This window comes from Arachis ipaensis, chromosome B3, assembly GCF_059453495.1.
Source record: "Arachis ipaensis isolate K30076 ecotype BB chromosome B3, ASM5945349v1, whole genome shotgun sequence".
NCBI classification, from domain to species: Eukaryota; Viridiplantae; Streptophyta; class Magnoliopsida; order Fabales; family Fabaceae; genus Arachis; species Arachis ipaensis.
The window spans coordinates 66,026,806-66,037,344 of record NC_142438.1 but is presented as its reverse complement, the minus strand read 5'-3'; the positions used below and the strand labels follow the sequence as shown (position 1 = coordinate 66,037,344).

The following is a 10,539-nucleotide window of genomic DNA, read 5'->3' as shown; positions in this document are numbered from 1 at the left end:
CTTTTCAAAAAAAATTTTTCAAAAAAAATATTTCAAAATTTTCTCACCTGTTTTCGAAAAAAAAAATTTCTTAGATTCAAAATTTTTAAGAATGAATTCTAGTGTTTCATGAAGCATGTGAAGCCTGGCTGGCTGTAAAGCCATGTCTAAATTCTTTTGGACTGAGGCTTCCTAACCATCAGCATAGAGGCAAGTTACATATTTGATAAGTAATGAGCAGTATATTCTGATATCTTGCTGAAGCTTGGCTGGCCATTGGCCATGTCTAGTGTTTTGGACTGGAGCTTTCATTGAAAGCTTGGCTAGCTAGTGAGCCATGTCTAATTCCTGGACTGAAGCTTTAGATTAACATGGCAAGATTCCTGGAATTCATCTTAAAAATTTTGGAATCCTTATTTTTCTTTTTCATATAATTTTCGAAAAAAAAAATATCCAAAAAAATTAGAAAATCATAAAAATCAAAAATATTTTTGTGTTCTTGTTTGAGTCTTGAGTCATGTTATAAGTTTGGTGTCCATTGCATGTGCATCTTGCATTTTTCGAAAATTCTCATGCATTCATAGTGTTCTTCATGATCTTCAAGTTGTTCTTGGTAAGTCTTCTTGTTTGATCTTTGCATTTGCATGCTTTGTGTCTTTTCTTGTTTTTCATATGCATTTTTGAATTCTTAGTGCCAAAGCATTAAATAATTCTAAGTTTAGTGTCTTGCATGTTTTCTTTGCATTAAAAAAATTTTCAAAAATATGTTCTTGGTGTTCATCATGATCTTCATAGTGTTCTTGGTGTTCATCTTGACATTCATAGCATTCTTGCATGCATCACATGTTTTGATCTAAAAATTTCATGCATTGCATCTTTTTAGTGTTTTTCTCTCTCATCATAAAAATTCAAAAAAATCAAAAAAATATCTTTCCCTTTTTCTCTCCTCAAATTCAAAAATTTGGATTGACTTTTTCAAAAATTTTTAAAATCAAATTGTTTCTCTTGAGTCAAATCAAATTTTCAATTTGGAAATCTCATCTTTTTCAAAATCTTTTTCAAATTTCTTAGTTATTTTCGAAAATTTCAAAAATCTTTTTCAAAAATCTTTTTCTTATTTTTATATCGAATTTTTGAAAATAACATAATCAATTAATGTTTTGATTCAAAAATTTGAAGTTTGTTACTTGCTTATTAAGAAAGATTCAAACTTTAAAGTTCTAGAATCATATCTTGTGATTTCTTATGAATCAAGTCATTAATTGTGATTTTAAAAATCAAATCATTTTCAAAAACTAATCTCTATCATATCTTTTCAAAAATATCTTCTTATCTTTTTCAAAAATTTGATTTCAAAATATCTTCTCTAACTTCCTAACTTCTTATCTTTTCAAAATTGATTTTCAAATTTGTTTCAACTAACTAACTAACTTTTTGTTTGTTTCTTAACTTTTTCAAAACTACCTAACTAACTCTCTCTCTCTCATTTTCGAAAATATCTTCCCCCTTTTTCAAAATTTCTTTTTAATTTATTAATTATTTTAATTTTTAAATCTTAATTTTCGAAAATTACTAACATTTTTCAAAAACTATTTTCAAAAATCACTAACTCTTTTTCAAAAATTATTTTCGAAAATCCCTTCTCTCTCATCTTATTCTATTTATTTATTCATCTACTAACATCTCATCTCACATCTCAACCCTCCTCACAGTTGTGTTTCTTCCATTATATTACATTCTTTGTCTCCCCCTCATCTTCTACTCACACAGGGATCCCTATACTGTGGTATAAAGGATCTCTATTATTATTATTATTTTTCTATGCCCTCTTCTTTGTCATATGAGCAGGAGCAAGGATAAGAACATTCTTGTGGAAGCAGATCCAGAACCTGAAAGGACTCTGAAAAGGAAACTAAGAGAAGCTAAAATACAACAATCCTGAGATAACCTTTCAGAAATTTTCAAACAGGAAGAGGAGATGGCAGTCGAAAATAATAATAATGTAAGGAAGATGCTTGGTGACTTTACTGCACCTAATTCCAATTTACATGGAAGAAGCATCTCCATTCCTGCCATTGGAGCAAACAACTTTGAGCTGAAACCTCAATTAGTTTTTCTGATGCAGTAGAACTGCAAGTTTCATGGACTTCCATCTGAAGATCCTTTTCAGTTCTTAACTGAATTCTTGTAGATATGTGATACTGTTAAGACTAATGGAGTAGATCCTGAAGTCTACAGGCTCATGCTTTTCCCTTTTGCTGTAAGAGACAGAGCTAGATTATGGTTGGATTCTCAACCCAAAGACAGCCTGAACTCTTGGGATAAGCTGGTCATGACTTTCTTAGCCAAGTACTTTCCTCCTCAAAAGCTGAGCAAGCTTAGAGCTGATGTTCAAACCTTCAAACAGAAAGAAGGTGAATCCCTCTATGAAGCTTGGGAAAGATATAAACAGCTGACCAAAAAGTGTCCTTCTGACATGCTTTCAGAATGGACCATCCTGGATATATTCTATGATGGTTTATCTGAGCTATCAAAGATGTCACTGGACACTTCTGCAGGTGGATCCATTCATCTAAAGAAAACTCCTGTAGAAGCTCAAGAACTCATTGACATGGTTGCTAATAACCAATTCATGTACACTTCTGAAAGGAATCCTGTGAGCAATGGGACGCCTATGAAGAAGGGAGTTCTTGAAGTTGATATTCTGAATGCCATATTGGCTCAGAATAAAATATTGACTCAGCAAGTCAATATGATCTCTCAGAGTCTGCATGGAATGCAAGCTGCATCCAACAGTACTCAAGAGGCATCTTCTGAAGAAGAAGCTTATGATCCTGAAAACCCTGCAATAGTAGAGGTAAATTATTTAGGTGAACCTTATGGAAACACCTATAATTCATCATGGAGAAATCATCCAAATTTCTCATGGAAGGATCAAAAGCCTCAACAAGGCTTTAATAATAGTGGAAGAAACAGGTTTAGCAATAATAAACCTTTTCCATCATCCACTCAGCAACAGACAGAGAACTCTGAACAAAATACTTCTAATTTGGCAAACTTAGTCTCTGATCTGTCTAAGGCTACTGTAAGTTTCATGAATGAAACAAGATCTTCCATTAGAAATTTGGAAGCACAAGTGGGCCAGCTGAGTAAAAGGATCACTGAAATCCCTCCCAGTACTCTCCCAAGCAATACAGAAGAGAACCCAAAAGGAGATTGCAAGGCCATTGACATAAGCACCATGGCCGAACCTACAAGGGGAGTGGAGGACGTGAATCCCAAGGAGGAAGACCTCCTGGGACGTCCAGTGATCAATAAGGAGCTTCCCTTTGAGGAACAAAAAGGACTCTGAGGCTCATCTAGAGACCATAGAGATTCCATTGAACCTCCTTATGCCCTTCATGAGCTCTGATGAGTATTCCTCTTCTGAAGAGAATGAGGATGTTACTGAAGAGCAACCTGCCAAGTTTCTTGGTGCAATCATGAAGTTGAATGCCAAATTATTTGGCATTGATACTTGGGAAGTTAAACCTCCCTTGCTCATCAATGAACTAAGTGATCTGGATCAACTGACATTGCCTCAGAAGAGACAGGATCCTGGAAAGTTCATAATACCCTGTACCATAGGCACCATGATCTTTAAGGCTCTATGTGACCTTGGTTCAGGAATAAACCTCATGCCCCTCTCTGTAATAGAGAAACTGGGAATCTATGGGGTGCAAGCTGCTAAAATCTCATTAGAGATGGCAGACAGTTCAAAAAAATAGGCTTATGGACAAGTAGAGGACGTGTTAGTAAAGGTTGAAGGCCTTTACATCCCTGCTGATTTCATAGTCCTGGATACTGGAAAGGAAGAGGATGAATCCATCATCCTAGGAAGACCTTTCCTGGCCACAGCAAGAGCTGTGATTGATGTTGACAGAGGTGAACTAGTCCTTCAATAGAATGAGGACTCCCTTGTGTTTAAAACTCAAGGATCTCCCTCTGCAACCATGGAGAGGAAGCATGAAAAGCTTCTCTCAAAGCAGAGTCAACCCAAGCCCCCACAGTCAAACTCTAATTTTGGTGTTGAACTCCCACATCCAAACTCTAAGTTTGGTGTTGGGGAGTCTCAACAAAGCTCTGCACACCTGTGAGGCTCCATGAAGAGCCCACTGTCAAGCTATTGACATTAAAGAAGCGCTTGTTGGGAGGCAACCCAATCTTTATTTATCTAATTTTTATTTTCATTGTTTTTCATGTCTTTATAGGTTCATGATCATGTGGAGTCACAAAATAAATAGAAAAATTGAAAACAGAATCAAAAACAGCAGAAGGAAAATCACACCCTGGAGGAGCATCTGTCTGGCGTTCAGCGCCAGAACAGAGCATGGTTCTGGCGCTGAACGCCCAAAATGGGCAGCTTCTGGGTGCTGAACGCCAGAACAGGCATGGTTCTGGCGTTCAACGCCAGAAATGGCACACAAATGGGCGTTGAACACCCAAAATGGCCACCAACCTGGCGCTGAACGCCCAGAGTTGTGTGCAAAGGCATTTTTACATGCCTAATGGGTGCAGGGATGTAAATCCTTGAACACCTCAGGATCTGTGGACCCCACAGGATCCACTCAGGATCTGTGGACCCCACAGGATCCCCACCTACCTCCACTCACTTCTTCTCACCACTCTCTTTCACACAACCCCATAAACACTCTTTCCCAAAAACCCTTCACCAATTACCTCAATCTCTCTTCCCCATCACCTCTTCACCACTCACATCCATCCACTCTTCCCCATAAACCTACCTCATAAACTCCACCTACCTTCAAAATTCAAAACCAATTTCCCACCCAAACCCACCAATATGGCCGAAACCCCTTTAAAATTGATAACCGAGTATTTAAACCTCGGGTCATCTTCTCAAGGAATTGCAGGGAGGTATGTTCTTATTATTGGTTATGAGTTTGTAAATTGGGGTTTTGGAGTTTGGGCAATGGGCACAGGTATATTTAAATGACAAGTAAAATAAATTAACAATAATAAAATCTCTTGGCAAGGTATGAAGAATTGGAAGTCCTATCCTAGTTATCCCTATCAATTGTGATGAGAATTGGATTTTTCCCCCACCTTATTAACCTCTAACTATGAAGGTAAGTTAAGCGGATGAATTAAATTTGAACCCTCAAGTCCTAGTCTTTCCTTGGGAAAGGCTAGAGTTATAGGATCTCGAATTAATTCTTGAAGAATTCTAATTTTCAATCAACACCTCGAGTTGGATAACTCAAGAGTCACCAATGATTTAACCAAAGCCAAAAGGGAAAAATATCTAAATTAAATTAAAAGCATTCATATAAATAAAACAAAGCAAATCAAATCTGAAAATACCTCAAATAACATTAATTAAGAAAATCAATCCAAACATAAAGAGTTCATAAACTAAATTAAGAAAATAAATAAAAGAACGTTGAACCTGGGATTGAGAGTCACTCCTAAAACTAAGAGAAGTCCTAAATCCTAATCCTAAGAGAGAGGAGAGAACCTCTCTCTCTAAAAATTACATCTACTCCTAAAATTGTGAATGTGAAAGCCTGTTTATGAATGGATGCATTCCATCTACTTTATAGCCTCTAATCTATATTTTCTGGGCCGAGAACTGCATCAGAAACAGCCCAGAATTCGCTGGAGAAGAATTCAAACATGCTGATTTCCGTCACTGCGACGCAGCCGCGTGGAGCACGCGGTTGCATTGTCTATCATTAGGGCAACTATAGCATATTATATATCAAATCGAAGCCCCGGACGTTAGCTTTCCAACGCAACTAGAACCGCGTCGTTTGGACCTCTGTAGCTAAAGTTATCGTCGTTTGAGTGCAAAGAGGTCAGGCTGGACAACTTAGCAATTTCTCCAACTTCTTGTATTCCTTCCACTTTTGCATGCTTCCTTTCCATCCTCTGAGCCATTCCTGTCCTGTAATCTCTGAAAGCACTTAACACACATATCAAGACATCTAATGGTAATAAGAGAGGATTAATATTAGCAAAGATAAGTCTAAAGAAACATGTTTTCAATTAAAGCACATAATTAGGAAGGCAAATGTAAAACCATGCAAATAGTATGAATAAGTGGGTAAAGAGTAGATAAAAACCACTCAATTGAGTACAAGATAAACCATAAAATAGTGGTTTATCATGTATCTCTCATATCCTTGGATTTGGCATGCACATTGGGGAGGGTTTGGGGGAGGATTTGGTTCGTTGTAGGATGGGGAAGATTGCTCCTCCCTCCATTGTTTCTCCCACTCGTTGATACAATCCCAATTTAAAGTCATTATACCCTACAAAACATTCACAAACAAGCTCCAAGCAACAAAGGTGATAGCTCATAGAAAAAGTAGAAAATAAAAATAAAAGACATAAACAAACAAGAAAAACAAACGCCTAGCTATTAACAAAAATAACCAAATAACCAAAAAAAATAAGATATTCACACTATTAACATATTTACAACAACCAAAAGATAGCACTCAATTGCATCCCCCGCAACGGCGCCAAATTTGACAATGAGAATTATTGCCGGTTTAGAATCAATCAAAATAAGAATCAATTCATTGGTAGCATAGTCCAAACCAACAATGAATTCTCAAAATCAAATGTTAAATTCAAAACATATAAACTGAGATAAAGAGTAATTCAACCTCGGGTCGTTCTCTATAGGATGCCATTGGAAGTGTTATGCTTTCGGTTATGGAGGCAAAAAGGGATTTGAAATCAAGAAATGAAATATTAAAAGAACTAAGAAATCAAAGAACTAAGGAATGAGCAAAATTGTGAATTAATGCAAGTAAAGAGAAAGCAAGATCAAAACTAGTGAAAATGCTATAAATGCAATAAAGAGCCTTGACTTGGGAATGAGAGTCCAAGGAATCCTATCATCGCCATAACCACAACTATGGTAATTATCATGAGTTAATCTCGCTTAGTTAACCCCAAACATCGAGGAGTAAGTCAAGCAAGCATAATTGACCTTAATCCCTAAGTCCTAGCCAACTTATCAAACTAGTTGATAAAAGGCTAGCTTTAATGGAAACAAGAGTCAACCAACTACCCAAGAATTACCACTAAATGTCAGACATTATGACTCTAGTATCCTAGGGACACAAACCACAAGCCAAGGTGGGGAAATCTACTCAAAATCTAAAGTTGGTATTTTCACAAACACCTTGTGTGCATAAAAGTAAAACATGGAAAATTGCAAAGTAAAATGGAAAACTATAACCAACTATCAACAAAACCAAACATAAACAAGCAATTAAACATAAAGGAAGCATGAAACATAAAATTCATTGATCAAAACTTCAAGAAACACAAAATTACAAATATGAACAAAGTAACTTGAACCAAAGAAAATGAAAATAAAAGTGATGTAATTAAAGAGGAAATTGAGAGTACTTACAATTAAAGAGGCAAAATCAAAGATCAAAGCTTGCTATAAAATGCTACAATGGAAATTGATAAACCATAAGAGAGCATTCTACTCTACACTACTCCTACTCCTATGGAAGCTTCCTATACTACTACTACCTAATGAAAACCTAATATGTTGATATGTGTTGATATCCACTTCATATAGCACTTTAATTCAGCATTGATGCCTCCAAAATTGGGCCAAAAGCCCTCAGAAATCGCGCAGCACGTGTTTCATTGATGAATTCACGTGCAGGGTCCTGTGTGTACGCACAGATGTGTGCGTACGCACACTTTGTTGAAAGTCCTCCTGTGCGTACGCATAGATACTTGTGCGCACGCACACATATAAATTTCCTTTTGTGCGTACGCACACTTGTCTGTGTGTGCTTTTTCTTGTTTTCTTCATGTTTTCTCCCTTGTACATGCTTTCTCCCTACTTTTGGCTATCCATTCTTGCCTAATTGACCTGAAATCACTCAACAAACAAGTCATGGCATCAAATGGAATAAAAGTGGAATCAAATTACTCAATTTAAGCACAAAAATGCATGTTTTCACATTTAGGTCCAAATTTGGGGGGGGGGGAGAGGGAACACAAAAGTATGCTATTTTGGTGCTTAAGTGTGAGTTTATGTACCAGAATCCATCCAAATTGAGTCAAAATATATCATCAAATATGGACTCATCAGATCTACTGATACACATAATCATCTCAGCAACTTCAAAAAAGTCTACCAGGTCGGAGAAGATGGTACAAAATCTGACCTCTTTTAGAGCACACGAAGAAAAGTCCAACCTCTTTTAGAGGTTTGACTCTACAATGAGGTCGAGAACTCCAAGCTTACAAAAGAAATTCCGACCTCTTTTAGAGGTCACAGAAAAAAATCCGACCTCTATTAAAGGTTGGACTCTACAACGAGGTTAAAAACCTCCAAGCTAACAAAAAAAAAAAAGATAAAATCCGACCTCTTTTTGGGGTTTGTGAAAAAATCTGACCTCTTTCATGATCAACTCTACAATGAGGTCTAAAAACTCAAAGCTAACTAGAAAGAAATTCCGACCTCTTTTAAAAGTCAGATTCTATAATAAGGTCGAGAACCTCTAAGGATACAAAGAAAATTCCGATCTCTTTGCTTGAAAGGCTTTCGATATGCCAAGCATTTACCTCGACCTCAAAGGTGACGAGCTTCCTAGGTCACAACACACCTCTAACATAAGGAGATAATACAATTTCTTATGGAAATTAATTCTCTACAATTAAAACACACCAATTAAAGCTTGACAAACCGCGAAAATCATGGGCCAATCATATAGAGGTTACCCAGATGAAGCGACGAGGAACCAATTGGTGGAAAGAAGTTACATACGCGAATTGAAAAAAAAATCCTTGAAAAAACATGGGACAAACAGGTTGAAAAAGTTGTGTTTAGAACAAGTCGCAAAAGTAACTTAACTAAATATGCCCCTCAAGGCATAAATACAATTTAACAACTTGATATAAAATGAGTTGTAAAAAATCAAAAGGGTAAAAACAAAAATCCTTCAACCAAACAACTCGTACAGAAACAAGTTGGAAAGGAAAGAAAGGATTGTAAACACTTTGAAAAAAATCGAAAACGTAAAAACAATCCTTCAATTAAAACAGCTCGGTTAAAACGAGTTGTATCATACATAAGGATACCAACCTTGTAAAAATTAGAAAGGGAAGGGAATACACATATAATCCCTTCACCTACACGCACGAATTTAAGCTTGACAAAGCACGAAAATCATTCCCCAACTGATGAGTGGATAATTTATACCCTTTTTGGCATTGTTTTTACAAAGTTTTTAGTATGTTTTAGTTATTTTTTATTATATTTTTATTAGTTTTTATGCAAAAATCACATTTCTGGATTTTGCTATGAGTTTGTGTGTTTTTCTATGATTTAAGGTATTTTCTGGCTGAAATTGAGGGACCTGAGCAAAAATCTGATTCAGAGGCTGAGAAAGGACTGCAGATGCTGTTGGACTCTGACCCTCCTGCAATCGAAGTTGATTTTCTAGAGCTACAAAAGTCCCATTGGCGTGCTCTCAATTGCGTTGGAAATTAGACATCTTGGGCTTTCCAGAAATGTATAATAGTCCATATTTTGCTCGAGATTTGATGGCCTAAACTGGCGTTAAACGCCAGCCAAAGATCCTTTTCTGGCATAAAATGCCAGAACTGGCACACTTCTTGGTGTTAAATGCCCATTTTGGCACCCAGGGTGGCGTTTAACTCCAATTTGAGGCATATGCATGTGGAAGCTTGAAAGCTCAGCCCAAACACTCACCAGGTGAGCCCTAAACCCTAAACCCTAAACCCATGACATTTACTTGTTTAGTATAAAAACTACTTTTAGAGATTCATTTTGTAACTCATGACATTTTACATCTCATATTGTATTTTCTACGGCATCAGTCTCTAAACCCCATAGGTGGGGGTGAGGAGCTCTGTTGTGTCTCAATGGATTAATGCAATTACTATTGTTTTCTATTCAATCACGCTTGATTCTGTTCTAAGAGACTCACTCGTACTTCAATATAGAGAATATGATGATCTGTGATACTCATCATCATTCTCAAACCTATGAATGTGTTCTTGAAAACCACTCCCGTTCTACCTGAGCTCAACGTAGTCATTGGGCGATAGCTTGAGTGCATATCTCTTGGGTCTCTAATCCACGGACCGAGTCCGTGGGATTAGAACCTTCGTGCTAGAGGCTAGAACCAATTGGCAGCATTGGGATCCGGAAAGTCTAAACCTTATCTTTGGTATTCCGAGTAGGATCCAGGAAGGTATGACTGTGTCGAGCTTCAATCTCACGAATGTTGGGCGTAGTGACAGTGTGCAAAAGGATAGAGATATCCTATTCCGACACTAGTGAAAACCGACAGATGATTAGCCATACAGAAACTGTACCTGGTATTTTTCATCCGAGAGGATGGATGGTAGCCATTGACAACGGTGATCCACCAACATACAGCTTGCCATTAAAGGAAGCTATGCGTGTTTAGAGAAGAAGACAGTAGGAAAGCAGAGATTCAGACGACAGAGCATCTCCGGAACCTCAACCTGTTCCTCATTACAGAA

The 10,539-nt window shown here is 37.0% G+C and overlaps 1 non-coding gene across 1 annotated transcript; it reads right to left on the bottom strand.

Annotated features, from left to right (window-relative positions):
* Positions 1 to 2,353: 2,353 nt before the first annotated feature.
* LOC148570960 (small nucleolar RNA R71) lies at positions 2,354 to 2,461 on the bottom strand. The gene has a single exon (XR_015908705.1). It is a non-coding gene; the product is annotated as a small nucleolar RNA R71 (small nucleolar RNA).
* Between the last annotated feature and the right edge of the window lie 8,078 nt (positions 2,462 to 10,539).